Genomic DNA, 26336 nt, shown 5'->3' with positions numbered 1-26336 from the left:
GCCCTGAAAATTGGTTTATCCCAGATAGCATTTGCATTAGTTTGTCTCTAGACATCAGATGACACTGAAGATCAAATAAGGCCACTCTACCAGAAGCTGCTTTACTATCGGTCAGTAGGAAAAGAGGTGCTGTGGCTTAGTTGGTTAAAGCGCCTGTCTAGTAAACAGGAGATCCTGAGTTCGAATCTCAGCAGTGCCTTCTTTTCATAGTCTCGGTATAGAAGTTTCGATTTTTAAAGGGCACCTTTCATAGTGAGAGACTAATGTCAAATTTGTCTTTCTCACATCTCTGAGATAGTTGAATGAAGGAATTATAAATATGTGCTGTCTAAGTGCTCAGAAGGAAGAAGATGTCATGCGATGTAGGATGGCACCAAGCATGCCAAATAAAAACTGTGGTTTTCTTTTGCCAGATTGAAATGCTTCCATGCGCATCTCTCCCTGCTAGAAAAGTTTGATAGCAGTCTTCTTGAACAGTGAAAGGGCAAGAAAACAACAAGAACAAAGATGGAAGTCAAAACCATGCATAAACAGCTCAATCCATAGACTGTATTGTTAATGCATCACCTGAACTTCACAGCCAACTTCTCTGCCCAAAAACGTAGAAACCAGACCATAAGATCTGAAGAGCATTTTGATGAGTCTTTGCTTTTTCACTGAAGATTTTAAGTTGGCCTCTAACGGAGTGGGCCTTATCTCTTCTCCTTCATTGTCTGGTGTCTGGAGTTGGACTAAGGCAATCCTTACCAGTCATAAACCAATGCTCAATCTGGCAAAATAAAACCCACCGTTTATATTTGGCATGCCTGATGCAATCCTACATCGGATGACGTCTTCTCTTTTATATGCACTTAGACAGCACAGATTTATGAATCCTTCATTGCACTATCTCAGAGATTTGAGAAGGTCAAATATCCACCACCTGGGTTCTAAATGGAAACTAAGCTTTTCAACACGGAAGAAGGAGATTAAACCGACGAGGATGGGATTCGAACCCATGCATGCAGAGCACAATGGATTAGCAGTCCATCGCCTTAACCACTCGGCCACCTCGTCTACATCACAAACCTCAAATCAGGTGATATGATCTGATGAGGATTTTGACCAGTCTGTGCAATTGAGCTAAAGATTGTGTATCGGCCTCTGGCAAAATGGACCTTATCACATCTCCTACACTGGATAATGTCAAGAGTTAGACTAGCTCAAACCATATCAGAAATGAGCTAATGCTCAGGGTTTTTAATAACAGTATTTTTACTAAAGATTGAATGTCGTGTCTGTATTGAAGCCCTGAAAATTGGTTTATCCCAGATAGCATTTGCATTAGTTTGTCTCTAGACATCAGATGACACTGAAGATCAAATAAGGCCACTCTACCAGAAGCTGCTTTACTATCGGTCAGTAGGAAAAGAGGTGCTGTGGCTTAGTTGGTTAAAGCGCCTGTCTAGTAAACAGGAGATCCTGAGTTCGAATCTCAGCAGTGCCTTCTTTTCATAGTCTCGGTATAGAAGTTTCGATTTTTAAAGGGCACCTTTCATAGTGAGAGACTAATGTCAAATTTGTCTTTCTCACATCTCTGAGATAGTTGAATGAAGGAATTATAAATATGTGCTGTCTAAGTGCTCAGAAGGAAGAAGATGTCATGCGATGTAGGATGGCACCAAGCATGCCAAATAAAAACTGTGGTTTTCTTTTGCCAGATTGAAATGCTTCCATGCGCATCTCTCCCTGCTAGAAAAGTTTGATAGCAGTCTTCTTGAACAGTGAAAGGGCAAGAAAACAACAAGAACAAAGATGGAAGTCAAAACCATGCATAAACAGCTCAATCCATAGACTGTATTGTTAATGCATCACCTGAACTTCACAGCCAACTTCTCTGCCCAAAAACGTAGAAACCAGACCATAAGATCTGAAGAGCATTTTGATGAGTCTTTGCTTTTTCACTGAAGATTTTAAGTTGGCCTCTAACGGAGTGGGCCTTATCTCTTCTCCTTCATTGTCTGGTGTCTGGAGTTGGACTAAGGCAATCCTTACCAGTCATAAACCAATGCTCAATCTGGCAAAATAAAACCCACCGTTTATATTTGGCATGCCTGATGCAATCCTACATCGGATGACGTCTTCTCTTTTATATGCACTTAGACAGCACAGATTTATGAATCCTTCATTGCACTATCTCAGAGATTTGAGAAGGTCAAATATCCACCACCTGGGTTCTAAATGGAAACTAAGCTTTTCAACACGGAAGAAGGAGATTAAACCGACGAGGATGGGATTCGAACCCATGCATGCAGAGCACAATGGATTAGCAGTCCATCGCCTTAACCACTCGGCCACCTCGTCTACATGACAAACCTGAAATCAGGTGATATGATCTGATGAGGATTTTGACCAGTCTGTGAAATTGAGCTAAAGATTGTGTATCGGCCTCTGGCAAAATGGACCTTATCACATCTCCTACACTGGATAATGTCAAGAGTTAGACTAGCTCAAACCATATCAGAAATGAGCTAATGCTCAGGGTTTTTAATAACAGTATTTTTACTAAAGATTGAATGTCGTGTCTGTATTGAAGCCCTGAAAATTGGTTTATCCCAGATAGCATTTGCATTAGTTTGTCTCTAGACATCAGATGACACTGAAGATCAAATAAGGCCACTCTACCAGAAGCTGCTTTACTATCGGTCAGTAGGAAAAGAGGTGCTGTGGCTTAGGTGGTTAAAGTGCCTGTCTAGTAAACAGGAGATCCTGAGTTCGAATCTCAGCAGTGCCTTCTTTTCATAGTCCCGATATAGAAGTTTCGATTTTTAAAGGGCACCTTTCATAGTGAGAGACTAATGTCAAATTTGTCTTTCTCACATCTCTGAGATAGTTGAATGAAGGAATTATAAATATGTGCTGTCTAAGTGCTCAGAAGGAAGAAGATGTCATGCGATGTAGGATGGCACCAAGCATGCCAAATAAAAACAGTGGTTTTCTTTTGCCAGATTGAAATGCTTCCATGCGCATCTCTCCCTGCTAGAAAAGTTTGATAGCAGTCTTCTTGAACAGTGAAAGGGCAAGAAAACAACAAGAACAAAGATGGAAGTCAAAACCATGCATAAACAGCTCAATCCATAGACTGTATTGTTAATGCATCACCTGAACTTCACAGCCAACTTCTCTGCCCAAAAACGTAGAAACTAGACCATAAGATCTGAAGAGCATTTTGATGAGTCTTTGCTTTTTCACTGAAGATTTTAAGTTGGCCTCTAACGGAGTGGGTCTTATCTCTTCTCCTTCATTGTCTGGTGTCTGGAGTTGGACTAAGGCAATCCTTACCAGTCATAAACCAATGCTCAATCTGGCAAAATAAAACCCACCGTTTTTATTTGGCATGCCTGATGCAATCCTACATCGGATGACGTCTTCTCTTTTATATGCACTTAGACAGCACAGATTTATGAATCCTTCATTGCACTATCTCAGAGATTTGAGAAGGTCAAATATCCACCGCCTGGATTGAAAATGGAACTAAGCCTTTCAACACGGAAGAAGGAGATTAAACCGACGAGGATGGGATTCGAACCCATGCATGCAGAGCACAATGGATTAGCAGTCCATCGCCTTAACCACTCGGCCACCTCGTCTACATGAGAAACCTGAAATCAGGTGATATGATCTGATGAGGATATTGACTAGTCTGTGCAATTGAGCTAAAGATTGTGTATCGGCCTCTGGCAAAATGGAGCTTATCACATCTCCTACACTGGATAATGAAAAGAGTTAGACTAGCTCAAACCATATCAGAAATGAGCTAATGCTCAGGGTTTTAATAACAGTATTTTTACTGAAGATTGAATGTCGTGTCTGTATTGAAGCCCTGAAAATTGGTTTATCCCAGATAGCATTTGCATTAGTTTGTCTCTAGACATCAGATGACACTGAAGAAGATCAGAAAAGGCCACTCTACCAGAAGCTGCTTTACTATCGGTCAGTAGGAAAAGAGGTGCTGTGGCTTAGTTGGTTAAAGCGCCTGTCTAGTAAACAGGAGATCCTGAGTTCGAATCTCAGCAGTGCCTTCTTTTCATAGTCTCGGTATAGAAGTTTCGATTTTTAAAGGGCACCTTTCATAGTGAGAGACTAATGTCAAATTTGTCTTTCTCACATCTCTGAGATAGTTGAATGAAGGAATTATAAATATGTGCTGTCTAAGTGCTCAGAAGGAAGAAGATGTCATGCGATGTAGGATGGCACCAAGCATGCCAAATAAAAACAGTGGTTTTCTTTTGCCAGATTGAAATGCTTCCATGCGCATCTCTCCCTGCTAGAAAAGTTTGATAGCAGTCTTCTTGAACAGTGAAAGGGCAAGAAAACAACAAGAACAAAGATGGAAGTCAAAACCATGCATAAACAGCTCAATCCATAGACTGTATTGTTAATGCATCACCTGAACTTCACAGCCAACTTCTCTGCCCAAAAACGTAGAAACCAGACCATAAGATCTGAAGAGCATTTTGATGAGTCTTTGCTTTTTCACTGAAGATTTTAAGTTGGCCTCTAACGGAGTGGGCCTTATCTCTTCTCCTTCATTGTCTGGTGTCTGGAGTTGGACTAAGGCAATCCTTACCAGTCATAAACCAATGCTCAATCTGGCAAAATAAAACCCACCGTTTATATTTGGCATGCCTGATGCAATCCTACATCGGATGACGTCTTCTCTTTTATATGCACTTAGACAGCACAGATTTATGAATCCTTCATTGCACTATCTCAGAGATTTGAGAAGGTCAAATATCCACCACCTGGGTTCTAAATGGAAACTAAGCTTTTCAACACGGAAGAAGGAGATTAAACCGACGAGGATGGGATTCGAACCCATGCATGCAGAGCACAATGGATTAGCAGTCCATCGCCTTAACCACTCGGCCACCTCGTCTACATGACAAACCTGAAATCAGGTGATATGATCTGATGAGGATTTTGACCAGTCTGTGAAATTGAGCTAAAGATTGTGTATCGGCCTCTGGCAAAATGGACCTTATCACATCTCCTACACTGGATAATGTCAAGAGTTAGACTAGCTCAAACCATATCAGAAATGAGCTAATGCTCAGGGTTTTTAATAACAGTATTTTTACTAAAGATTGAATGTCGTGTCTGTATTGAAGCCCTGAAAATTGGTTTATCCCAGATAGCATTTGCATTAGTTTGTCTCTAGACATCAGATGACACTGAAGATCAAATAAGGCCACTCTACCAGAAGCTGCTTTACTATCGGTCAGTAGGAAAAGAGGTGCTGTGGCTTAGGTGGTTAAAGTGCCTGTCTAGTAAACAGGAGATCCTGAGTTCGAATCTCAGCAGTGCCTTCTTTTCATAGTCTCGGTATAGAAGTTTCGATTTTTAAAGGGCACCTTTCATAGTGAGAGACTAATGTCAAATTTGTCTTTCTCACATCTCTGAGATAGTTGAATGAAGGAATTATAAATATGTGCTGTCTAAGTGCTCAGAAGGAAGAAGATGTCATGCGATGTAGGATGGCACCAAGCATGCCAAATAAAAACTGTGGTTTTCTTTTGCCAGATTGAAATGCTTCCATGCGCATCTCTCCCTGCTAGAAAAGTTTGATAGCAGTCTTCTTGAACAGTGAAAGGGCAAGAAAACAACAAGAACAAAGATGGAAGTCAAAACCATGCATAAACAGCTCAATCCATAGACTGTATTGTTAATGCATCACCTGAACTTCACAGCCAACTTCTCTGCCCAAAAACGTAGAAACCAGACCATAAGATCTGAAGAGCATTTTGATGAGTCTTTGCTTTTTCACTGAAGATTTTAAGTTGGCCTCTAACGGAGTGGGCCTTATCTCTTCTCCTTCATTGTCTGGTGTCTGGAGTTGGACTAAGGCAATCCTTACCAGTCATAAACCAATGCTCAATCTGGCAAAATAAAACCCACCGTTTATATTTGGCATGCCTGATGCAATCCTACATCGGATGACGTCTTCTCTTTTATATGCACTTAGACAGCACAGATTTATGAATCCTTCATTGCACTATCTCAGAGATTTGAGAAGGTCAAATATCCACCACCTGGGTTCTAAATGGAAACTAAGCTTTTCAACACGGAAGAAGGAGATTAAACCGACGAGGATGGGATTCGAACCCATGCATGCAGAGCACAATGGATTAGCAGTCCATCGCCTTAACCACTCGGCCACCTCGTCTACATCACAAACCTCAAATCAGGTGATATGATCTGATGAGGATTTTGACCAGTCTGTGCAATTGAGCTAAAGATTGTGTATCGGCCTCTGGCAAAATGGACCTTATCACATCTCCTACACTGGATAATGTCAAGAGTTTGACTAGCTCAAACCATATCAGAAATGAGCTAATGCTCAGGGTTTTTAATAACAGTATTTTTACTAAAGATTGAATGTCGTGTCTGTATTGAAGCCCTGAAAATTGGTTTATCCCAGATAGCATTTGCATTAGTTTGTCTCTAGACATCAGATGACACTGAAGATCAAATAAGGCCACTCTACCAGAAGCTGCTTTACTATCGGTCAGTAGGAAAAGAGGTGCTGTGGCTTAGTTGGTTAAAGTGCCTGTCTAGTAAACAGGAGATCCTGAGTTCGAATCTCAGCAGTGCCTTCTTTTCATAGTCCCGATATAGAAGTTTCGATTTTTAAAGGGCACCTTTCATAGTGAGAGACTAATGTCAAATTTGTCTTTCTCACATCTCTGAGATAGTTGAATGAAGGAATTATAAATATGTGCTGTCTAAGTGCTCAGAAGGAAGAAGATGTCATGCGATGTAGGATGGCACCAAGCATGCCAAATAAAAACAGTGGTTTTCTTTTGCCAGATTGAAATGCTTCCATGCGCATCTCTCCCTGCTAGAAAAGTTTGATAGCAGTCTTCTTGAACAGTGAAAGGGCAAGAAAACAACAAGAACAAAGATGGAAGTCAAAACCATGCATAAACAGCTCAATCCATAGACTGTATTGTTAATGCATCACCTGAACTTCACAGCCAACTTCTCTGCCCAAAAACGTAGAAACCAGACCATAAGATCTGAAGAGCATTTTGATGAGTCTTTGCTTTTTCACTGAAGATTTTAAGTTGGCCTCTAACGGAGTGGGCCTTATCTCTTCTCCTTCATTGTCTGGTGTCTGGAGTTGGACTAAGGCAATCCTTACCAGTCATAAACCAATGCTCAATCTGGCAAAATAAAACCCACCGTTTTTATTTGGCATGCCTGATGCAATCCTACATCGGATGACGTCTTCTCTTTTATATGCACTTAGACAGCACAGATTTATGAATCCTTCATTGCACTATCTCAGAGATTTGAGAAGGTCAAATATCCACCACCTGGGTTCTAAATGGAAACTAAGCTTTTCAACACGGAAGAAGGAGATTAAACCGACGAGGATGGGATTCGAACCCATGCATGCAGAGCACAATGGATTAGCAGTCCATCGCCTTAACCACTCGGCCACCTCGTCTACATGACAAACCTGAAATCAGGTGATATGATCTGATGAGGATTTTGACCAGTCTATCAGTCTATCTCTCCCTGCTAGAAAAGTTTGATAGCAGTCTTCTTGAACAGTGAAAGGGCAAGAAAACAACAAGAACAAAGATGGAAGTCAAAACCATGCATAAACAGCTCAATCCATAGACTGTATTGTTAATGCATCACCTGAACTTCACAGCCAACTTCTCTGCCCAAAAACGTAGAAACCAGACCATAAGATCTGAAGAGCATTTTGATGAGTCTTTGCTTTTTCACTGAAGATTTTAAGTTGGCCTCTAACGGAGTGGGCCTTATCTCTTCTCCTTCATTGTCTGGTGTCTGGAGTTGGACTAAGGCAATCCTTACCAGTCATAAACCAATGCTCAATCTGGCAAAATAAAACCCACCGTTTATATTTGGCATGCCTGATGCAATCCTACATCGGATGACGTCTTCTCTTTTATATGCACTTAGACAGCACAGATTTATGAATCCTTCATTGCACTATCTCAGAGATTTGAGAAGGTCAAATATCCACCACCTGGGTTCTAAATGGAAACTAAGCTTTTCAACACGGAAGAAGGAGATTAAACCGACGAGGATGGGATTCGAACCCATGCATGCAGAGCACAATGGATTAGCAGTCCATCGCCTTAACCACTCGGCCACCTCGTCTACATGACAAACCTGAAATCAGGTGATATGATCTGATGAGGATTTTGACCAGTCTGTGAAATTGAGCTAAAGATTGTGTATCGGCCTCTGGCAAAATGGACCTTATCACATCTCCTACACTGGATAATGTCAAGAGTTAGACTAGCTCAAACCATATCAGAAATGAGCTAATGCTCAGGGTTTTTAATAACAGTATTTTTACTAAAGATTGAATGTCGTGTCTGTATTGAAGCCCTGAAAATTGGTTTATCCCAGATAGCATTTGCATTAGTTTGTCTCTAGACATCAGATGACACTGAAGATCAAATAAGGCCACTCTACCAGAAGCTGCTTTACTATCGGTCAGTAGGAAAAGAGGTGCTGTGGCTTAGGTGGTTAAAGTGCCTGTCTAGTAAACAGGAGATCCTGAGTTCGAATCTCAGCAGTGCCTTCTTTTCATAGTCTCGGTATAGAAGTTTCGATTTTTAAAGGGCACCTTTCATAGTGAGAGACTAATGTCAAATTTGTCTTTCTCACATCTCTGAGATAGTTGAATGAAGGAATTATAAATATGTGCTGTCTAAGTGCTCAGAAGGAAGAAGATGTCATGCGATGTAGGATGGCACCAAGCATGCCAAATAAAAACTGTGGTTTTCTTTTGCCAGATTGATATGCTTCCATGCGCATCTCTCCCTGCTAGAAAAGTTTGATAGCAGTCTTCTTGAACAGTGAAAGGGCAAGAAAACAACAAGAACAAAGATGGAAGTCAAAACCATGCATAAACAGCTCAATCCATAGACTGTATTGTTAATGCATCACCTGAACTTCACAGCCAACTTCTCTGCCCAAAAACGTAGAAACCAGACCATAAGATCTGAAGAGCATTTTGATGAGTCTTTGCTTTTTCACTGAAGATTTTAAGTTGGCCTCTAACGGAGTGGGCCTTATCTCTTCTCCTTCATTGTCTGGTGTCTGGAGTTGGACTAAGGCAATCCTTACCAGTCATAAACCAATGCTCAATCTGGCAAAATAAAACCCACCGTTTATATTTGGCATGCCTGATGCAATCCTACATCGGATGACGTCTTCTCTTTTATATGCACTTAGACAGCACAGATTTATGAATCCTTCATTGCACTATCTCAGAGATTTGAGAAGGTCAAATATCCACCACCTGGGTTCTAAATGGAAACTAAGCTTTTCAACACGGAAGAAGGAGATTAAACCGACGAGGATGGGATTCGAACCCATGCATGCAGAGCACAATGGATTAGCAGTCCATCGCCTTAACCACTCGGCCACCTCGTCTACATCACAAACCTCAAATCAGGTGATATGATCTGATGAGGATTTTGACCAGTCTGTGCAATTGAGCTAAAGATTGTGTATCGGCCTCTGGCAAAATGGACCTTATCACATCTCCTACACTGGATAATGTCAAGAGTTTGACTAGCTCAAACCATATCAGAAATGAGCTAATGCTCAGGGTTTTTAATAACAGTATTTTTACTAAAGATTGAATGTCGTGTCTGTATTGAAGCCCTGAAAATTGGTTTATCCCAGATAGCATTTGCATTAGTTTGTCTCTAGACATCAGATGACACTGAAGATCAAATAAGGCCACTCTACCAGAAGCTGCTTTACTATCGGTCAGTAGGAAAAGAGGTGCTGTGGCTTAGTTGGTTAAAGTGCCTGTCTAGTAAACAGGAGATCCTGAGTTCGAATCTCAGCAGTGCCTTCTTTTCATAGTCCCGATATAGAAGTTTCGATTTTTAAAGGGCACCTTTCATAGTGAGAGACTAATGTCAAATTTGTCTTTCTCACATCTCTGAGATAGTTGAATGAAGGAATTATAAATATGTGCTGTCTAAGTGCTCAGAAGGAAGAAGATGTCATGCGATGTAGGATGGCACCAAGCATGCCAAATAAAAACAGTGGTTTTCTTTTGCCAGATTGAAATGCTTCCATGCGCATCTCTCCCTGCTAGAAAAGTTTGATAGCAGTCTTCTTGAACAGTGAAAGGGCAAGAAAACAACAAGAACAAAGATGGAAGTCAAAACCATGCATAAACAGCTCAATCCATAGACTGTATTGTTAATGCATCACCTGAACTTCACAGCCAACTTCTCTGCCCAAAAACGTAGAAACCAGACCATAAGATCTGAAGAGCATTTTGATGAGTCTTTGCTTTTTCACTGAAGATTTTAAGTTGGCCTCTAACGGAGTGGGCCTTATCTCTTCTCCTTCATTGTCTGGTGTCTGGAGTTGGACTAAGGCAATCCTTACCAGTCATAAACCAATGCTCAATCTGGCAAAATAAAACCCACCGTTTTTATTTGGCATGCCTGATGCAATCCTACATCGGATGACGTCTTCTCTTTTATATGCACTTAGACAGCACAGATTTATGAATCCTTCATTGCACTATCTCAGAGATTTGAGAAGGTCAAATATCCACCACCTGGGTTCTAAATGGAAACTAAGCTTTTCAACACGGAAGAAGGAGATTAAACCGACGAGGATGGGATTCGAACCCATGCATGCAGAGCACAATGGATTAGCAGTCCATCGCCTTAACCACTCGGCCACCTCGTCTACATCACAAACCTCAAATCAGGTGATATGATCTGATGAGGATTTTGACCAGTCTGTGCAATTGAGCTAAAGATTGTGTATCGGCCTCTGGCAAAATGGACCTTATCACATCTCCTACACTGGATAATGTCAAGAGTTTGACTAGCTCAAACCATATCAGAAATGAGCTAATGCTCAGGGTTTTTAATAACAGTATTTTTACTAAAGATTGAATGTCGTGTCTGTATTGAAGCCCTGAAAATTGGTTTATCCCAGATAGCATTTGCATTAGTTTGTCTCTAGACATTAGTCTCTCACTATGAAAGGTGCCCTTTAAAAATCGAAACTTCTATACCGAGACTATGAAAAGAAGGCACTGCTGAGATTCGAACTCAGGATCTCCTGTTTACTAGACAGGCGCTTTAACCAACTAAGCCACAGCACCTCTTTTCCTACTGACCGATAGTAAAGCAGCTTCTGGTAGAGTGGCCTTTTCTGATCTTCTTCAGTGTCATCTGATGTCTAGAGACAAACTAATGCAAATGCTATCTGGGATAAACCAATTTTCAGGGCTTCAATACAGACACGGCATTCAATCTTCAGTAAAAATACTGTTATTAAAACCCTGAGCATTAGCTCATTTCTGATATGGTTTGAGCTAGTCTAACTCTTTTCATTATCCAGTGTAGGAGATGTGATAAGCTCCATTTTGCCAGAGGCCGATACACAATCTTTAGCTCAATTGCACAGACTAGTCAATATCCTCATCAGATCATATCACCTGATTTCAGGTTTCTCATGTAGACGAGGTGGCCGAGTGGTTAAGGCGATGGACTGCTAATCCATTGTGCTCTGCATGCATGGGTTCGAATCCCATCCTCGTCGGTTTAATCTCCTTCTTCCGTGTTGAAAGGCTTAGTTCCATTTTCAACCCAGGCGGTGGATATTTGACCTTCTCAAATCTCTGAGATAGTGCAATGAAGGAATCATAAATCTGTGCTGTCTAAGTGCATAAAAAAGAGAAGACGTCATCCGATGTAGGATGGCATAAGGCATGCCAAATGAAAACGGTGGGTTTTATTTTGCCAGATTGAGCATTGGTTTATGGCTGGTAAGGTTTGCATTAGTCCAACTCCAGACACCAGACAATGAAGGAGAAGAGATAAGGCCCACTCCGTTAGAGGCCAACTTAAAACCTTCAGTGAAAAAGCAAAGACTCATCAAAATGCTCTTCAGATCTTATAGTCTGGTTTCTACGTTTTTGGGCAGAGAAGTTGGCTGTGAAGTTCAGGTGATGCATTAACAATACAGTCTATGGATTGAGCTGTTTATGCATGGTTTTGACTTCCATCTTTGTTCTTGTTGTTTTCTTGCCCTTTCACTGTTCAAGAAGACTGCTATCAAACTTTTCTAGCAGGGAGAGATGCGCATGGAAGCATTTCAATCTGGCAAAAGAAAACCACTGTTTTTATTTGGCATGCTTGGTGCCATCCTACATCGCATGACATCTTCTTCCTTCTGAGCACTTAGACAGCACATATTTATAATTCCTTCATTCAACTATCTCAGAGATGTGAGAAAGACAAATTTGACATTAGTCTCTCACTATGAAAGGTGCCCTTTAAAAATCGAAACTTCTATACCGAGACTATGAAAAGAAGGCACTGCTGAGATTCGAACTCAGGATCTCCTGTTTACTAGACAGGCGCTTTAACCAACTAAGCCACAGCACCTCTTTTCCTACTGACCGATAGTAAAGCAGCTTCTGGTAGAGTGGCCTTTTCTGATCTTCTTCAGTGTCATCTGATGTCTAGAGACAAACTAATGCAAATGCTATCTGGGATAAACCAATTTTCAGGGCTTCAATACAGACACGACATTCAATCTTCAGTAAAAATACTGTTATTAAAACCCTGAGCATTAGCTCATTTCTGATATGGTTTGAGCTAGTCTAACTCTTTTCATTATCCAGTGTAGGAGATGTGATAAGCTCCATTTTGCCAGAGGCCGATACACAATCTTTAGCTCAATTGCACAGACTAGTCAATATCCTCATCAGATCATATCACCTGATTTCAGGTTTCTCATGTAGACGAGGTGGCCGAGTGGTTAAGGCGATGGACTGCTAATCCATTGTGCTCTGCATGCATGGGTTCGAATCCCATCCTCGTCGGTTTAATCTCCTTCTTCCGTGTTGAAAGGCTTAGTTCCATTTTCAACCCAGGCGGTGGATATTTGACCTTCTCAAATCTCTGAGATAGTGCAATGAAGGAATCATAAATCTGTGCTGTCTAAGTGCATAAAAAAGAGAAGACGTCATCCGATGTAGGATGGCATAAGGCATGCCAAATGAAAACGGTGGGTTTTATTTTGCCAGATTGAGCATTGGTTTATGGCTGGTAAGGTTTGCATTAGTCCAACTCCAGACACCAGACAATGAAGGAGAAGAGATAAGGCCCACTCCGTTAGAGGCCAACTTAAAACCTTCAGTGAAAAAGCAAAGACTCATCAAAATGCTCTTCAGATCTTATGGTCTGGTTTCTACGTTTTTGGGCAGAGAAGTTGGCTGTGAAGTTCAGGTGATGCATTAACAATACAGTCTATGGATTGAGCTGTTTATGCATGGTTTTGACTTCCATCTTTGTTCTTGTTGTTTTCTTGCCCTTTCACTGTTCAAGAAGACTGCTATCAAACTTTTCTAGCAGGGAGAGATGCGCATGGAAGCATTTCAATCTGGCAAAAGAAAACCACTGTTTTTATTTGGCATGCTTGGTGCCATCCTACATCGCATGACATCTTCTTCCTTCTGAGCACTTAGACAGCACATATTTATAATTCCTTCGTTCAACTATCTCAGAGATGTGAGAAAGACAAATTTGACATTAGTCTCTCACTATGAAAGGTGCCCTTTAAAAATCGAAACTTCTATATCGGGACTATGAAAAGAAGGCACTGCTGAGATTCGAACTCAGGATCTCCTGTTTACTAGACAGGCACTTTAACCAACTAAGCCACAGCACCTCTTTTCCTACTGACCGATAGTAAAGCAGCTTCTGGTAGAGTGGCCTTTTCTGATCTTCTTCAGTGTCATCTGATGTCTAGAGACAAACTAATGCAAATGCTATCTGGGATAAACCAATTTTCAGGGCTTCAATACAGACACGACATTCAATCTTCAGTAAAAATACTGTTATTAAAACCCTGAGCATTAGCTCATTTCTGATATGGTTTGAGCTAGTCTAACTCTTTTCATTATCCAGTGTAGGAGATGTGATAAGCTCCATTTTGCCAGAGGCCGATACACAATCTTTAGCTCAATTGCACAGACTAGTCAATATCCTCATCAGATCATATCACCTGATTTCAGGTTTCTCATGTAGACGAGGTGGCCGAGTGGTTAAGGCGATGGACTGCTAATCCATTGTGCTCTGCATGCATGGGTTCGAATCCCATCCTCGTCGGTTTAATCTCTTTCTTCCGTGTTGAAAGGCTTAGTTCCATTTTCAACCCAGGCGGTGGATATTTGACCTTCTCAAATCTCTGAGATAGTGCAATGAAGGAATCATAAATCTGTGCTGTCTAAGTGCATAAAAAAGAGAAGACGTCATCCGATGTAGGATGGCATAAGGCATGCCAAATGAAAACGGTGGGTTTTATTTTGCCAGATTGAGCATTGGTTTATGGCTGGTAAGGTTTGCATTAGTCCAACTCCAGACACCAGACAATGAAGGAGAAGAGATAAGGCCCACTCCGTTAGAGGCCAACTTAAAACCTTCAGTGAAAAAGCAAAGACTCATCAAAATGCTCTTCAGATCTTATGGTCTGGTTTCTACGTTTTTGGGCAGAGAAGTTGGCTGTGAAGTTCAGGTGATGCATTAACAATACAGTCTATGGATTGAGCTGTTTATGCATGGTTTTGACTTCCATCTTTGTTCTTGTTGTTTTCTTGCCCTTTCACTGTTCAAGAAGACTGCTATCAAACTTTTCTAGCAGGGAGAGATGCGCATGGAAGCATTTCAATCTGGCAAAAGAAAACCACTGTTTTTATTTGGCATGCTTGGTGCCATCCTACATCGCATGACATCTTCTTCCTTCTGAGCACTTAGACAGCACATATTTATAATTCCTTCATTCAACTATCTCAGAGATGTGAGAAAGACAAATTTGACATTAGTCTCTCACTATGAAAGGTGCCCTTTAAAAATCGAAACTTCTATACCGAGACTATGAAAAGAAGGCACTGCTGAGATTCGAACTCAGGATCTCCTGTTTACTAGACAGGCGCTTTAACCAACTAAGCCACAGCACCTCTTTTCCTACTGACCGATAGTAAAGCAGCTTCTGGTAGAGTGGCCTTTTCTGATCTTCTTCAGTGTCATCTGATGTCTAGAGACAAACTAATGCAAATGCTATCTGGGATAAACCAATTTTCAGGGCTTCAATACAGACACGACATTCAATCTTCAGTAAAAATACTGTTATTAAAACCCTGAGCATTAGCTCATTTCTGATATGGTTTGAGCTAGTCTAACTCTTTTCATTATCCAGTGTAGGAGATGTGATAAGCTCCATTTTGCCAGAGGCCGATACACAATCTTTAGCTCAATTGCACAGACTAGTCAATATCCTCATCAGATCATATCACCTGATTTCAGGTTTCTCATGTAGACGAGGTGGCCGAGTGGTTAAGGCGATGGACTGCTAATCCATTGTGCTCTGCATGCATGGGTTCGAATCCCATCCTCGTCGGTTTAATCTCCTTCTTCCGTGTTGAAAGGCTTAGTTCCATTTTCAACCCAGGCGGTGGATATTTGACCTTCTCAAATCTCTGAGATAGTGCAATGAAGGAATCATAAATCTGTGCTGTCTAAGTGCATAAAAAAGAGAAGACGTCATCCGATGTAGGATGGCATAAGGCATGCCAAATGAAAACGGTGGGTTTTATTTTGCCAGATTGAGCATTGGTTTATGGCTGGTAAGGTTTGCATTAGTCCAACTCCAGACACCAGACAATGAAGGAGAAGAGATAAGGCCCACTCCGTTAGAGGCCAACTTAAAACCTTCAGTGAAAAAGCAAAGACTCATCAAAATGCTCTTCAGATCTTATGGTCTGGTTTCTACGTTTTTGGGCAGAGAAGTTGGCTGTGAAGTTCAGGTGATGCATTAACAATACAGTCTATGGATTGAGCTGTTTATGCATGGTTTTGACTTCCATCTTTGTTCTTGTTGTTTTCTTGCCCTTTCACTGTTCAAGAAGACTGCTATCAAACTTTTCTAGCAGGGAGAGATGCGCATGGAAGCATTTCAATCTGGCAAAAGAAAACCACTGTTTTTATTTGGCATGCTTGGTGCCATCCTACATCGCATGACATCTTCTTCCTTCTGAGCACTTAGACAGCACATATTTATAATTCCTTCATTCAACTATCTCAGAGATGTGAGAAAGACAAATTTGACATTAGTCTCTCACTATGAAAGGTGCCCTTTAAAAATCGAAACTTCTATACCGAGACTATGAAAAGAAGGCACTGCTGAGATTCGAACTCAGGATCTCCTGTTTACTAGACAGGCGCTTTAACCAACTAAGCCACAGCACCTCTTTTCCTACTGACCGATAGTAAAGCAGCTTCTGGTAGAGTGGCCTTTTCTGATCTTCTTCAGTGTCATCTGATGTCTAGAGACAAACTAATGCAAATGCTATCTGGGATAAACCAATTTTCAGGGCTTCAATACAGACACGACATTCAATCTTCAGTAAAAATACTGTTATTAAAACCCTGAGCATTAGCTCATTTCTGATATGGTTTGAGCTAGTCTAACTCTTTTCATTATCCAGTGTAGGAGATGTGATAAGCTCCATTTTGCCAGAGGCCGATACACAATCTTTAGCTCAATTGCACAGACTAGTCAATATCCTCATCAGATCATATCACCTGATTTCAGGTTTCTCATGTAGACGAGGTGGCCGAGTGGTTAAGGCGATGGACTGCTAATCCATTGTGCTCTGCATGCATGGGTTCGAATCCCATCCTCGTCGGTTTAATCTCCTTCTTCCGTGTTGAAAGGCTTAGTTCCATTTTCAACCCAGGCGGTGGATATTTGACCTTCTCAAATCTCTGAGATAGTGCAATGAAGGAATCATAAATCTGTGCTGTCTAAGTGCATAAAAAAGAGAAGACGTCATCCGATGTAGGATGGCATAAGGCATGCCAAATGAAAACGGTGGGTTTTATTTTGCCAGATTGAGCATTGGTTTATGGCTGGTAAGGTTTGCATTAGTCCAACTCCAGACACCAGACAATGAAGGAGAAGAGATAAGGCCCACTCCGTTAGAGGCCAACTTAAAACCTTCAGTGAAAAAGCAAAGACTCATCAAAATGCTCTTCAGATCTTATGGTCTGGTTTCTACGTTTTTGGGCAGAGAAGTTGGCTGTGAAGTTCAGGTGATGCATTAACAATACAGTCTATGGATTGAGCTGTTTATGCATGGTTTTGACTTCCATCTTTGTTCTTGTTGTTTTCTTGCCCTTTCACTGTTCAAGAAGACTGCTATCAAACTTTTCTAGCAGGGAGAGATGCGCATGGAAGCATTTCAATCTGGCAAAAGAAAACCACTGTTTTTATTTGGCATGCTTGGTGCCATCCTACATCGCATGACATCTTCTTCCTTCTGAGCACTTAGACAGCACATATTTATAATTCCTTCATTCAACTATCTCAGAGATGTGAGAAAGACAAATTTGACATTAGTCTCTCACTATGAAAGGTGCCCTTTAAAAATCGAAACTTCTATACCGAGACTATGAAAAGAAGGCACTGCTGAGATTCGAACTCAGGATCTCCTGTTTACTAGACAGGCGCTTTAACCAACTAAGCCACAGCACCTCTTTTCCTACTGACCGATAGTAAAGCAGCTTCTGGTAGAGTGGCCTTTTCTGATCTTCTTCAGTGTCATCTGATGTCTAGAGACAAACTAATGCAAATGCTATCTGGGATAAACCAATTTTCAGGGCTTCAATACAGACACGACATTCAATCTTCAGTAAAAATACTGTTATTAAAACCCTGAGCATTAGCTCATTTCTGATATGGTTTGAGCTAGTCTAACTCTTTTCATTATCCAGTGTAGGAGATGTGATAAGCTCCATTTTGCCAGAGGCCGATACACAATCTTTAGCTCAATTGCACAGACTAGTCAATATCCTCATCAGATCATATCACCTGATTTCAGGTTTCTCATGTAGACGAGGTGGCCGAGTGGTTAAGGCGATGGACTGCTAATCCATTGTGCTCTGCATGCATGGGTTCGAATCCCATCCTCGTCGGTTTAATCTCCTTCTTCCGTGTTGAAAGGCTTAGTTCCATTTTCAACCCAGGCGGTGGATATTTGACCTTCTCAAATCTCTGAGATAGTGCAATGAAGGAATCATAAATCTGTGCTGTCTAAGTGCATAAAAAAGAGAAGACGTCATCCGATGTAGGATGGCATAAGGCATGCCAAATGAAAACGGTGGGTTTTATTTTGCCAGATTGAGCATTGGTTTATGGCTGGTAAGGTTTGCATTAGTCCAACTCCAGACACCAGACAATGAAGGAGAAGAGATAAGGCCCACTCCGTTAGAGGCCAACTTAAAACCTTCAGTGAAAAAGCAAAGACTCATCAAAATGCTCTTCAGATCTTATGGTCTGGTTTCTACGTTTTTGGGCAGAGAAGTTGGCTGTGAAGTTCAGGTGATGCATTAACAATACAGTCTATGGATTGAGCTGTTTATGCATGGTTTTGACTTCCATCTTTGTTCTTGTTGTTTTCTTGCCCTTTCACTGTTCAAGAAGACTGCTATCAAACTTTTCTAGCAGGGAGAGATGCGCATGGAAGCATTTCAATCTGGCAAAAGAAAACCACTGTTTTTATTTGGCATGCTTGGTGCCATCCTACATCGCATGACATCTTCTTCCTTCTGAGCACTTAGACAGCACATATTTATAATTCCTTCATTCAACTATCTCAGAGATGTGAGAAAGACAAATTTGACATTAGTCTCTCACTATGAAAGGTGCCCTTTAAAAATCGAAACTTCTATACCGAGACTATGAAAAGAAGGCACTGCTGAGATTCGAACTCAGGATCTCCTGTTTACTAGACAGGCGCTTTAACCAACTAAGCCACAGCACCTCTTTTCCTACTGACCGATAGTAAAGCAGCTTCTGGTAGAGTGGCCTTTTCTGATCTTCTTCAGTGTCATCTGATGTCTAGAGACAAACTAATGCAAATGCTATCTGGGATAAACCAATTTTCAGGGCTTCAATACAGACACGGCATTCAATCTTCAGTAAAAATACTGTTATTAAAACCCTGAGCATTAGCTCATTTCTGATATGGTTTGAGCTAGTCTAACTCTTTTCATTATCCAGTGTAGGAGATGTGATAAGCTCCATTTTGCCAGAGGCCGATACACAATCTTTAGCTCAATTGCACAGACTAGTCAATATCCTCATCAGATCATATCACCTGATTTCAGGTTTCTCATGTAGACGAGGTGGCCGAGTGGTTAAGGCGATGGACTGCTAATCCATTGTGCTCTGCATGCATGGGTTCGAATCCCATCCTCGTCGGTTTAATCTCTTTCTTCCGTGTTGAAAGGCTTAGTTCCATTTTCAACCCAGGCGGTGGATATTTGACCTTCTCAAATCTCTGAGATAGTGCAATGAAGGAATCATAAATCTGTGCTGTCTAAGTGCATAAAAAAGAGAAGACGTCATCCGATGTAGGATGGCATAAGGCATGCCAAATGAAAACGGTGGGTTTTATTTTGCCAGATTGAGCATTGGTTTATGGCTGGTAAGGTTTGCATTAGTCCAACTCCAGACACCAGACAATGAAGGAGAAGAGATAAGGCCCACTCCGTTAGAGGCCAACTTAAAACCTTCAGTGAAAAAGCAAAGACTCATCAAAATGCTCTTCAGATCTTATGGTCTGGTTTCTACGTTTTTGGGCAGAGAAGTTGGCTGTGAAGTTCAGGTGATGCATTAACAATACAGTCTATGGATTGAGCTGTTTATGCATGGTTTTGACTTCCATCTTTGTTCTTGTTGTTTTCTTGCCCTTTCACTGTTCAAGAAGACTGCTATCAAACTTTTCTAGCAGGGAGAGATGCGCATGGAAGCATTTCAATCTGGCAAAAGAAAACCACTGTTTTTATTTGGCATGCTTGGTGCCATCCTACATCGCATGACATCTTCTTCCTTCTGAGCACTTAGACAGCACATATTTATAATTCCTTCATTCAACTATCTCAGAGATGTGAGAAAGACAAATTTGACATTAGTCTCTCACTATGAAAGGTGCCCTTTAAAAATCGAAACTTCTATACCGAGACTATGAAAAGAAGGCACTGCTGAGATTCGAACTCAGGATCTCCTGTTTACTAGACAGGCGCTTTAACCAACTAAGCCACAGCACCTCTTTTCCTACTGACCGATAGTAAAGCAGCTTCTGGTAGAGTGGCCTTTTCTGATCTTCTTCAGTGTCATCTGATGTCTAGAGACAAACTAATGCAAATGCTATCTGGGATAAACCAATTTTCAGGGCTTCAATACAGACACGACATTCAATCTTCAGTAAAAATACTGTTATTAAAACCCTGAGCATTAGCTCATTTCTGATATGGTTTGAGCTAGTCTAACTCTTTTCATTATCCAGTGTAGGAGATGTGATAAGCTCCATTTTGCCAGAGGCCGATACACAATCTTTAGCTCAATTGCACAGACTAGTCAATATCCTCATCAGATCATATCACCTGATTTCAGGTTTCTCATGTAGACGAGGTGGCCGAGTGGTTAAGGCGATGGACTGCTAATCCATTGTGCTCTGCATGCATGGGTTCGAATCCCATCCTCGTCGGTTTAATCTCCTTCTTCCGTGTTGAAAGGCTTAGTTCCATTTTCAACCCAGGCGGTGGATATTTGACCTTCTCAAATCTCTGAGATAGTGCAATGAAGGAATCATAAATCTGTGCTGTCTAAGTGCATAAAAAAGAGAAGACGTCATCCGATGTAGGATGGCATAAGGCATGCCAAATGAAAACGGTGGGTTTTATTTTGCCAGATTGAGCATTGGTTTATGGCTGGTAAGGTTTGCATTAGTCCAACTCCAGACACCAGACAATGAAGGAGAAGAGATAAGGCCCACTCCGTTAGAGGCCAACTTAAAACCTTCAGTGAAAAAGCAAAGACTCATCAAAATGCTCTTCAGATCTTATGGTCTGGTTTCTACGTTTTTGGGCAGAGAAGTTGGCTGTGAAGTTCAGGTGATGCATTAACAATACAGTCTATGGATTGAGCTGTTTATGCATGGTTTTGACTTCCATCTTTGTTCTTGTTGTTTTCTTGCCCTTTCACTGTTCAAGAAGACTGCTATCAAACTTTTCTAGCAGGGAGAGATGCGCATGGAAGCATTTCAATCTGGCAAAAGAAAACCACTGTTTTTATTTGGCATGCTTGGTGCCATCCTACATCGCATGACATCTTCTTCCTTCTGAGCACTTAGACAGCACATATTTATAATTCCTTCATTCAACTATCTCAGAGATGTGAGAAAGACAAATTTGACATTAGTCTCTCACTATGAAAGGTGCCCTTTAAAAATCGAAACTTCTATACCGAGACTATGAAAAGAAGGCACTGCTGAGATTCGAACTCAGGATCTCCTGTTTACTAGACAGGCGCTTTAACCAACTAAGCCACAGCACCTCTTTTCCTACTGACCGATAGTAAAGCAGCTTCTGGTAGAGTGGCCTTTTCTGATCTTCTTCAGTGTCATCTGATGTCTAGAGACAAACTAATGCAAATGCTATCTGGGATAAACCAATTTTCAGGGCTTCAATACAGACACGGCATTCAATCTTCAGTAAAAATACTGTTATTAAAACCCTGAGCATTAGCTCATTTCTGATATGGTTTGAGCTAGTCTAACTCTTTTCATTATCCAGTGTAGGAGATGTGATAAGCTCCATTTTGCCAGAGGCCGATACACAATCTTTAGCTCAATTGCACAGACTAGTCAATATCCTCATCAGATCATATCACCTGATTTCAGGTTTCTCATGTAGACGAGGTGGCCGAGTGGTTAAGGCGATGGACTGCTAATCCATTGTGCTCTGCATGCATGGGTTCGAATCCCATCCTCGTCGGTTTAATCTCTTTCTTCCGTGTTGAAAGGCTTAGTTCCATTTTCAACCCAGGCGGTGGATATTTGACCTTCTCAAATCTCTGAGATAGTGCAATGAAGGAATCATAAATCTGTGCTGTCTAAGTGCATAAAAAAGAGAAGACGTCATCCGATGTAGGATGGCATAAGGCATGCCAAATGAAAACGGTGGGTTTTATTTTGCCAGATTGAGCATTGGTTTATGGCTGGTAAGGTTTGCATTAGTCCAACTCCAGACACCAGACAATGAAGGAGAAGAGATAAGGCCCACTCCGTTAGAGGCCAACTTAAAACCTTCAGTGAAAAAGCAAAGACTCATCAAAATGCTCTTCAGATCTTATGGTCTGGTTTCTACGTTTTTGGGCAGAGAAGTTGGCTGTGAAGTTCAGGTGATGCATTAACAATACAGTCTATGGATTGAGCTGTTTATGCATGGTTTTGACTTCCATCTTTGTTCTTGTTGTTTTCTTGCCCTTTCACTGTTCAAGAAGACTGCTATCAAACTTTTCTAGCAGGGAGAGATGCGCATGGAAGCATTTCAATCTGGCAAAAGAAAACCACTGTTTTTATTTGGCATGCTTGGTGCCATCCTACATCGCATGACATCTTCTTCCTTCTGAGCACTTAGACAGCACATATTTATAATTCCTTCATTCAACTATCTCAGAGATGTGAGAAAGACAAATTTGACATTAGTCTCTCACTATGAAAGGTGCCCTTTAAAAATCGAAACTTCTATACCGAGACTATGAAAAGAAGGCACTGCTGAGATTCGAACTCAGGATCTCCTGTTTACTAGACAGGCGCTTTAACCAACTAAGCCACAGCACCTCTTTTCCTACTGACCGATAGTAAAGCAGCTTCTGGTAGAGTGGCCTTTTCTGATCTTCTTCAGTGTCATCTGATGTCTAGAGACAAACTAATGCAAATGCTATCTGGGATAAACCAATTTTCAGGGCTTCAATACAGACACGACATTCAATCTTCAGTAAAAATACTGTTATTAAAACCCTGAGCATTAGCTCATTTCTGATATGGTTTGAGCTAGTCTAACTCTTTTCATTATCCAGTGTAGGAGATGTGATAAGCTCCATTTTGCCAGAGGCCGATACACAATCTTTAGCTCAATTGCACAGACTAGTCAATATCCTCATCAGATCATATCACCTGATTTCAGGTTTCTCATGTAGACGAGGTGGCCGAGTGGTTAAGGCGATGGACTGCTAATCCATTGTGCTCTGCATGCATGGGTTTGAATCCCATCCTCGTCGGTTTAATCTCCTTCTTCCGTGTTGAAAGGCTTAGTTCCATTTTCAACCCAGGCGGTGGATATTTGACCTTCTCAAATCTCTGAGATAGTGCAATGAAGGAATCATAAATCTGTGCTGTCTAAGTGCATAAAAAAGAGAAGACGTCATCCGATGTAGGATGGCATAAGGCATGCCAAATGAAAACGGTGGGTTTTATTTTGCCAGATTGAGCATTGGTTTATGGCTGGTAAGGTTTGCATTAGTCCAACTCCAGACACCAGACAATGAAGGAGAAGAGATAAGGCCCACTCCGTTAGAGGCCAACTTAAAACCTTCAGTGAAAAAGCAAAGACTCATCAAAATGCTCTTCAGATCTTATGGTCTGGTTTCTACGTTTTTGGGCAGAGAAGTTGGCTGTGAAGTTCAGGTGATGCATTAACAATACAGTCTATGGATTGAGCTGTTTATGCATGGTTTTGACTTCCATCTTTGTTCTTGTTGTTTTCTTGCCCTTTCACTGTTCAAGAAGACTGCTATCAAACTTTTCTAGCAGGGAGAGATGCGCATGGAAGCATTTCAATCTGGCAAAAGAAAACCACTGTTTTTATTTGGCATGCTTGGTGCCATCCTACATCGCATGACATCTTCTTCCTTCTGAGCACTTAGACAGCACATATTTATAATTCCTTCATTCAACTATCTCAGAGATGTGAGAAAGACAAATTTGACATTAGTCTCTCACTATGAAAGGTGCCCTTTAAAAATCGAAACTTCTATACCGAGACTATGAAAAGAAGGCACTGCTGAGATTCGAACTCAGGATCTCCTGTTTACTAGACAGGCGCTTTAACCAACTAAGCCACAGCACCTCTTTTCCTACTGACCGATAGTAAAGCAGCTTCTGGTAGAGTGGCCTTTTCTGATCTTCTTCAGTGTCATCTGATGTCTAGAGACAAACTAATGCAAATGCTATCTGGGATAAACCAATTTTCAGGGCTTCAATACAGACACGACATTCAATCTTCAGTAAAAATACTGTTATTAAAACCCTGAGCATTAGCTCATTTCTGATATGGTTTGAGCTAGTCTAACTCTTTTCATTATCCAGTGTAGGAGATGTGATAAGCTCCATTTTGCCAGAGGCCGATACACAATCTTTAGCTCAATTGCACAGACTAGTCAATATCCTCATCAGATCATATCACCTGATTTCAGGTTTCTCATGTAGACGAGGTGGCCGAGTGGTTAAGGCGATGGACTGCTAATCCATTGTGCTCTGCATGCATGGGTTCGAATCCCATCCTCGTCGGTTTAATCTCCTTCTTCCGTGTTGAAAGGCTTAGTTCCATTTTCAACCCAGGCGGTGGATATTTGACCTTCTCAAATCTCTGAGATAGTGCAATGAAGGAATCATAAATCTGTGCTGTCTAAGTGCATAAAAAAGAGAAGACGTCATCCGATGTAGGATGGCATAAGGCATGCCAAATGAAAACGGTGGGTTTTATTTTGCCAGATTGAGCATTGGTTTATGGCTGGTAAGGTTTGCATTAGTCCAACTCCAGACACCAGACAATGAAGGAGAAGAGATAAGGCCCACTCCGTTAGAGGCCAACTTAAAACCTTCAGTGAAAAAGCAAAGACTCATCAAAATGCTCTTCAGATCTTATGGTCTGGTTTCTACGTTTTTGGGCAGAGAAGTTGGCTGTGAAGTTCAGGTGATGCATTAACAATACAGTCTATGGATTGAGCTGTTTATGCATGGTTTTGACTTCCATCTTTGTTCTTGTTGTTTTCTTGCCCTTTCACTGTTCAAGAAGACTGCTATCAAACTTTTCTAGCAGGGAGAGATGCGCATGGAAGCATTTCAATCTGGCAAAAGAAAACCACTGTTTTTATTTGGCATGCTTGGTGCCATCCTACATCGCATGACATCTTCTTCCTTCTGAGCACTTAGACAGCACATATTTATAATTCCTTCATTCAACTATCTCAGAGATGTGAGAAAGACAAATTTGACATTAGTCTCTCACTATGAAAGGTGCCCTTTAAAAATCGAAACTTCTATACCGAGACTATGAAAAGAAGGCACTGCTGAGATTCGAACTCAGGATCTCCTGTTTACTAGACAGGCGCTTTAACCAACTAAGCCACAGCACCTCTTTTCCTACTGACCGATAGTAAAGCAGCTTCTGGTAGAGTGGCCTTTTCTGATCTTCTTCAGTGTCATCTGATGTCTAGAGACAAACTAATGCAAATGCTATCTGGGATAAACCAATTTTCAGGGCTTCAATACAGACACGACATTCAATCTTCAGTAAAAATACTGTTATTAAAACCCTGAGCATTAGCTCATTTCTGATATGGTTTGAGCTAGTCTAACTCTTTTCATTATCCAGTGTAGGAGATGTGATAAGCTCCATTTTGCCAGAGGCCGATACACAATCTTTAGCTCAATTGCACAGACTAGTCAATATCCTCATCAGATCATATCACCTGATTTCAGGTTTCTCATGTAGACGAGGTGGCCGAGTGGTTAAGGCGATGGACTGCTAATCCATTGTGCTCTGCATGCATGGGTTTGAATCCCATCCTCGTCGGTTTAATCTCCTTCTTCCGTGTTGAAAGGCTTAGTTCCATTTTCAACCCAGGCGGTGGATATTTGACCTTCTCAAATCTCTGAGATAGTGCAATGAAGGAATCATAAATCTGTGCTGTCTAAGTGCATAAAAAAGAGAAGACGTCATCCGATGTAGGATGGCATAAGGCATGCCAAATGAAAACGGTGGGTTTTATTTTGCCAGATTGAGCATTGGTTTATGGCTGGTAAGGTTTGCATTAGTCCAACTCCAGACACCAGACAATGAAGGAGAAGAGATAAGGCCCACTCCGTTAGAGGCCAACTTAAAACCTTCAGTGAAAAAGCAAAGACTCATCAAAATGCTCTTCAGATCTTATGGTCTGGTTTCTACGTTTTTGGGCAGAGAAGTTGGCTGTGAAGTTCAGGTGATGCATTAACAATACAGTCTATGGATTGAGCTGTTTATGCATGGTTTTGACTTCCATCTTTGTTCTTGTTGTTTTCTTGCCCTTTCACTGTTCAAGAAGACTGCTATCAAACTTTTCTAGCAGGGAGAGATGCGCATGGAAGC

The 26336-nt window shown here is 41.2% G+C and overlaps 33 non-coding genes across 33 annotated transcripts; 13 read left to right on the top strand and 20 right to left on the bottom strand.

Moving 5' to 3' along the window:
• Nucleotides 1-125: 125 nt before the first annotated feature.
• TRNAT-AGU (transfer RNA threonine (anticodon AGU)) lies at nucleotides 126-199 on the top strand. The gene has a single exon. It is a non-coding gene; the product is annotated as a tRNA-Thr (tRNA).
• A 775-nt stretch (nucleotides 200-974) lies between these two features.
• On the bottom strand, nucleotides 975-1056 carry TRNAS-GCU (transfer RNA serine (anticodon GCU)). The gene has a single exon. It is a non-coding gene; the product is annotated as a tRNA-Ser (tRNA).
• Nucleotides 1057-1412: 356 nt separating this feature from the next.
• TRNAT-AGU (transfer RNA threonine (anticodon AGU)) lies at nucleotides 1413-1486 on the top strand. Its single transcript has one exon. It is a non-coding gene; the product is annotated as a tRNA-Thr (tRNA).
• Nucleotides 1487-2261: 775 nt separating this feature from the next.
• On the bottom strand, nucleotides 2262-2343 carry TRNAS-GCU (transfer RNA serine (anticodon GCU)). Its single transcript has one exon. It is a non-coding gene; the product is annotated as a tRNA-Ser (tRNA).
• Nucleotides 2344-3547: 1204 nt separating this feature from the next.
• TRNAS-GCU (transfer RNA serine (anticodon GCU)) lies at nucleotides 3548-3629 on the bottom strand. The gene has a single exon. It is a non-coding gene; the product is annotated as a tRNA-Ser (tRNA).
• Nucleotides 3630-3987: 358 nt separating this feature from the next.
• TRNAT-AGU (transfer RNA threonine (anticodon AGU)) lies at nucleotides 3988-4061 on the top strand. The gene has a single exon. It is a non-coding gene; the product is annotated as a tRNA-Thr (tRNA).
• Nucleotides 4062-4836: 775 nt separating this feature from the next.
• TRNAS-GCU (transfer RNA serine (anticodon GCU)) lies at nucleotides 4837-4918 on the bottom strand. Its single transcript has one exon. It is a non-coding gene; the product is annotated as a tRNA-Ser (tRNA).
• A 1205-nt stretch (nucleotides 4919-6123) lies between these two features.
• On the bottom strand, nucleotides 6124-6205 carry TRNAS-GCU (transfer RNA serine (anticodon GCU)). The gene has a single exon. It is a non-coding gene; the product is annotated as a tRNA-Ser (tRNA).
• Nucleotides 6206-7410: 1205 nt separating this feature from the next.
• On the bottom strand, nucleotides 7411-7492 carry TRNAS-GCU (transfer RNA serine (anticodon GCU)). The gene has a single exon. It is a non-coding gene; the product is annotated as a tRNA-Ser (tRNA).
• Nucleotides 7493-8096: 604 nt separating this feature from the next.
• Nucleotides 8097-8178, bottom strand: TRNAS-GCU (transfer RNA serine (anticodon GCU)). The gene has a single exon. It is a non-coding gene; the product is annotated as a tRNA-Ser (tRNA).
• A 1205-nt stretch (nucleotides 8179-9383) lies between these two features.
• On the bottom strand, nucleotides 9384-9465 carry TRNAS-GCU (transfer RNA serine (anticodon GCU)). The gene has a single exon. It is a non-coding gene; the product is annotated as a tRNA-Ser (tRNA).
• Nucleotides 9466-10670: 1205 nt separating this feature from the next.
• TRNAS-GCU (transfer RNA serine (anticodon GCU)) lies at nucleotides 10671-10752 on the bottom strand. The gene has a single exon. It is a non-coding gene; the product is annotated as a tRNA-Ser (tRNA).
• A 350-nt stretch (nucleotides 10753-11102) lies between these two features.
• TRNAT-AGU (transfer RNA threonine (anticodon AGU)) lies at nucleotides 11103-11176 on the bottom strand. The gene has a single exon. It is a non-coding gene; the product is annotated as a tRNA-Thr (tRNA).
• Nucleotides 11177-11534: 358 nt separating this feature from the next.
• On the top strand, nucleotides 11535-11616 carry TRNAS-GCU (transfer RNA serine (anticodon GCU)). The gene has a single exon. It is a non-coding gene; the product is annotated as a tRNA-Ser (tRNA).
• Nucleotides 11617-12390: 774 nt separating this feature from the next.
• TRNAT-AGU (transfer RNA threonine (anticodon AGU)) lies at nucleotides 12391-12464 on the bottom strand. The gene has a single exon. It is a non-coding gene; the product is annotated as a tRNA-Thr (tRNA).
• Nucleotides 12465-12822: 358 nt separating this feature from the next.
• Nucleotides 12823-12904, top strand: TRNAS-GCU (transfer RNA serine (anticodon GCU)). Its single transcript has one exon. It is a non-coding gene; the product is annotated as a tRNA-Ser (tRNA).
• A 1206-nt stretch (nucleotides 12905-14110) lies between these two features.
• Nucleotides 14111-14192, top strand: TRNAS-GCU (transfer RNA serine (anticodon GCU)). Its single transcript has one exon. It is a non-coding gene; the product is annotated as a tRNA-Ser (tRNA).
• A 774-nt stretch (nucleotides 14193-14966) lies between these two features.
• TRNAT-AGU (transfer RNA threonine (anticodon AGU)) lies at nucleotides 14967-15040 on the bottom strand. Its single transcript has one exon. It is a non-coding gene; the product is annotated as a tRNA-Thr (tRNA).
• A 358-nt stretch (nucleotides 15041-15398) lies between these two features.
• On the top strand, nucleotides 15399-15480 carry TRNAS-GCU (transfer RNA serine (anticodon GCU)). Its single transcript has one exon. It is a non-coding gene; the product is annotated as a tRNA-Ser (tRNA).
• A 774-nt stretch (nucleotides 15481-16254) lies between these two features.
• On the bottom strand, nucleotides 16255-16328 carry TRNAT-AGU (transfer RNA threonine (anticodon AGU)). Its single transcript has one exon. It is a non-coding gene; the product is annotated as a tRNA-Thr (tRNA).
• Nucleotides 16329-16686: 358 nt separating this feature from the next.
• Nucleotides 16687-16768, top strand: TRNAS-GCU (transfer RNA serine (anticodon GCU)). The gene has a single exon. It is a non-coding gene; the product is annotated as a tRNA-Ser (tRNA).
• Nucleotides 16769-17542: 774 nt separating this feature from the next.
• On the bottom strand, nucleotides 17543-17616 carry TRNAT-AGU (transfer RNA threonine (anticodon AGU)). The gene has a single exon. It is a non-coding gene; the product is annotated as a tRNA-Thr (tRNA).
• Nucleotides 17617-17974: 358 nt separating this feature from the next.
• TRNAS-GCU (transfer RNA serine (anticodon GCU)) lies at nucleotides 17975-18056 on the top strand. The gene has a single exon. It is a non-coding gene; the product is annotated as a tRNA-Ser (tRNA).
• Nucleotides 18057-18830: 774 nt separating this feature from the next.
• On the bottom strand, nucleotides 18831-18904 carry TRNAT-AGU (transfer RNA threonine (anticodon AGU)). The gene has a single exon. It is a non-coding gene; the product is annotated as a tRNA-Thr (tRNA).
• Nucleotides 18905-19262: 358 nt separating this feature from the next.
• Nucleotides 19263-19344, top strand: TRNAS-GCU (transfer RNA serine (anticodon GCU)). Its single transcript has one exon. It is a non-coding gene; the product is annotated as a tRNA-Ser (tRNA).
• Nucleotides 19345-20118: 774 nt separating this feature from the next.
• TRNAT-AGU (transfer RNA threonine (anticodon AGU)) lies at nucleotides 20119-20192 on the bottom strand. Its single transcript has one exon. It is a non-coding gene; the product is annotated as a tRNA-Thr (tRNA).
• A 358-nt stretch (nucleotides 20193-20550) lies between these two features.
• Nucleotides 20551-20632, top strand: TRNAS-GCU (transfer RNA serine (anticodon GCU)). Its single transcript has one exon. It is a non-coding gene; the product is annotated as a tRNA-Ser (tRNA).
• Nucleotides 20633-21406: 774 nt separating this feature from the next.
• On the bottom strand, nucleotides 21407-21480 carry TRNAT-AGU (transfer RNA threonine (anticodon AGU)). The gene has a single exon. It is a non-coding gene; the product is annotated as a tRNA-Thr (tRNA).
• A 358-nt stretch (nucleotides 21481-21838) lies between these two features.
• Nucleotides 21839-21920, top strand: TRNAS-GCU (transfer RNA serine (anticodon GCU)). The gene has a single exon. It is a non-coding gene; the product is annotated as a tRNA-Ser (tRNA).
• Nucleotides 21921-22694: 774 nt separating this feature from the next.
• TRNAT-AGU (transfer RNA threonine (anticodon AGU)) lies at nucleotides 22695-22768 on the bottom strand. Its single transcript has one exon. It is a non-coding gene; the product is annotated as a tRNA-Thr (tRNA).
• Nucleotides 22769-23982: 1214 nt separating this feature from the next.
• Nucleotides 23983-24056, bottom strand: TRNAT-AGU (transfer RNA threonine (anticodon AGU)). Its single transcript has one exon. It is a non-coding gene; the product is annotated as a tRNA-Thr (tRNA).
• A 358-nt stretch (nucleotides 24057-24414) lies between these two features.
• On the top strand, nucleotides 24415-24496 carry TRNAS-GCU (transfer RNA serine (anticodon GCU)). The gene has a single exon. It is a non-coding gene; the product is annotated as a tRNA-Ser (tRNA).
• Nucleotides 24497-25270: 774 nt separating this feature from the next.
• Nucleotides 25271-25344, bottom strand: TRNAT-AGU (transfer RNA threonine (anticodon AGU)). Its single transcript has one exon. It is a non-coding gene; the product is annotated as a tRNA-Thr (tRNA).
• Between the last annotated feature and the right edge of the window lie 992 nt (nucleotides 25345-26336).

Source organism: Anomaloglossus baeobatrachus, chromosome 7, assembly GCF_048569485.1.
Source record: "Anomaloglossus baeobatrachus isolate aAnoBae1 chromosome 7, aAnoBae1.hap1, whole genome shotgun sequence".
NCBI lineage: Eukaryota > Metazoa > Chordata > Amphibia > Anura > Aromobatidae > Anomaloglossus > Anomaloglossus baeobatrachus.
This window is presented reverse-complemented; position numbering and strand designations above follow the sequence as displayed.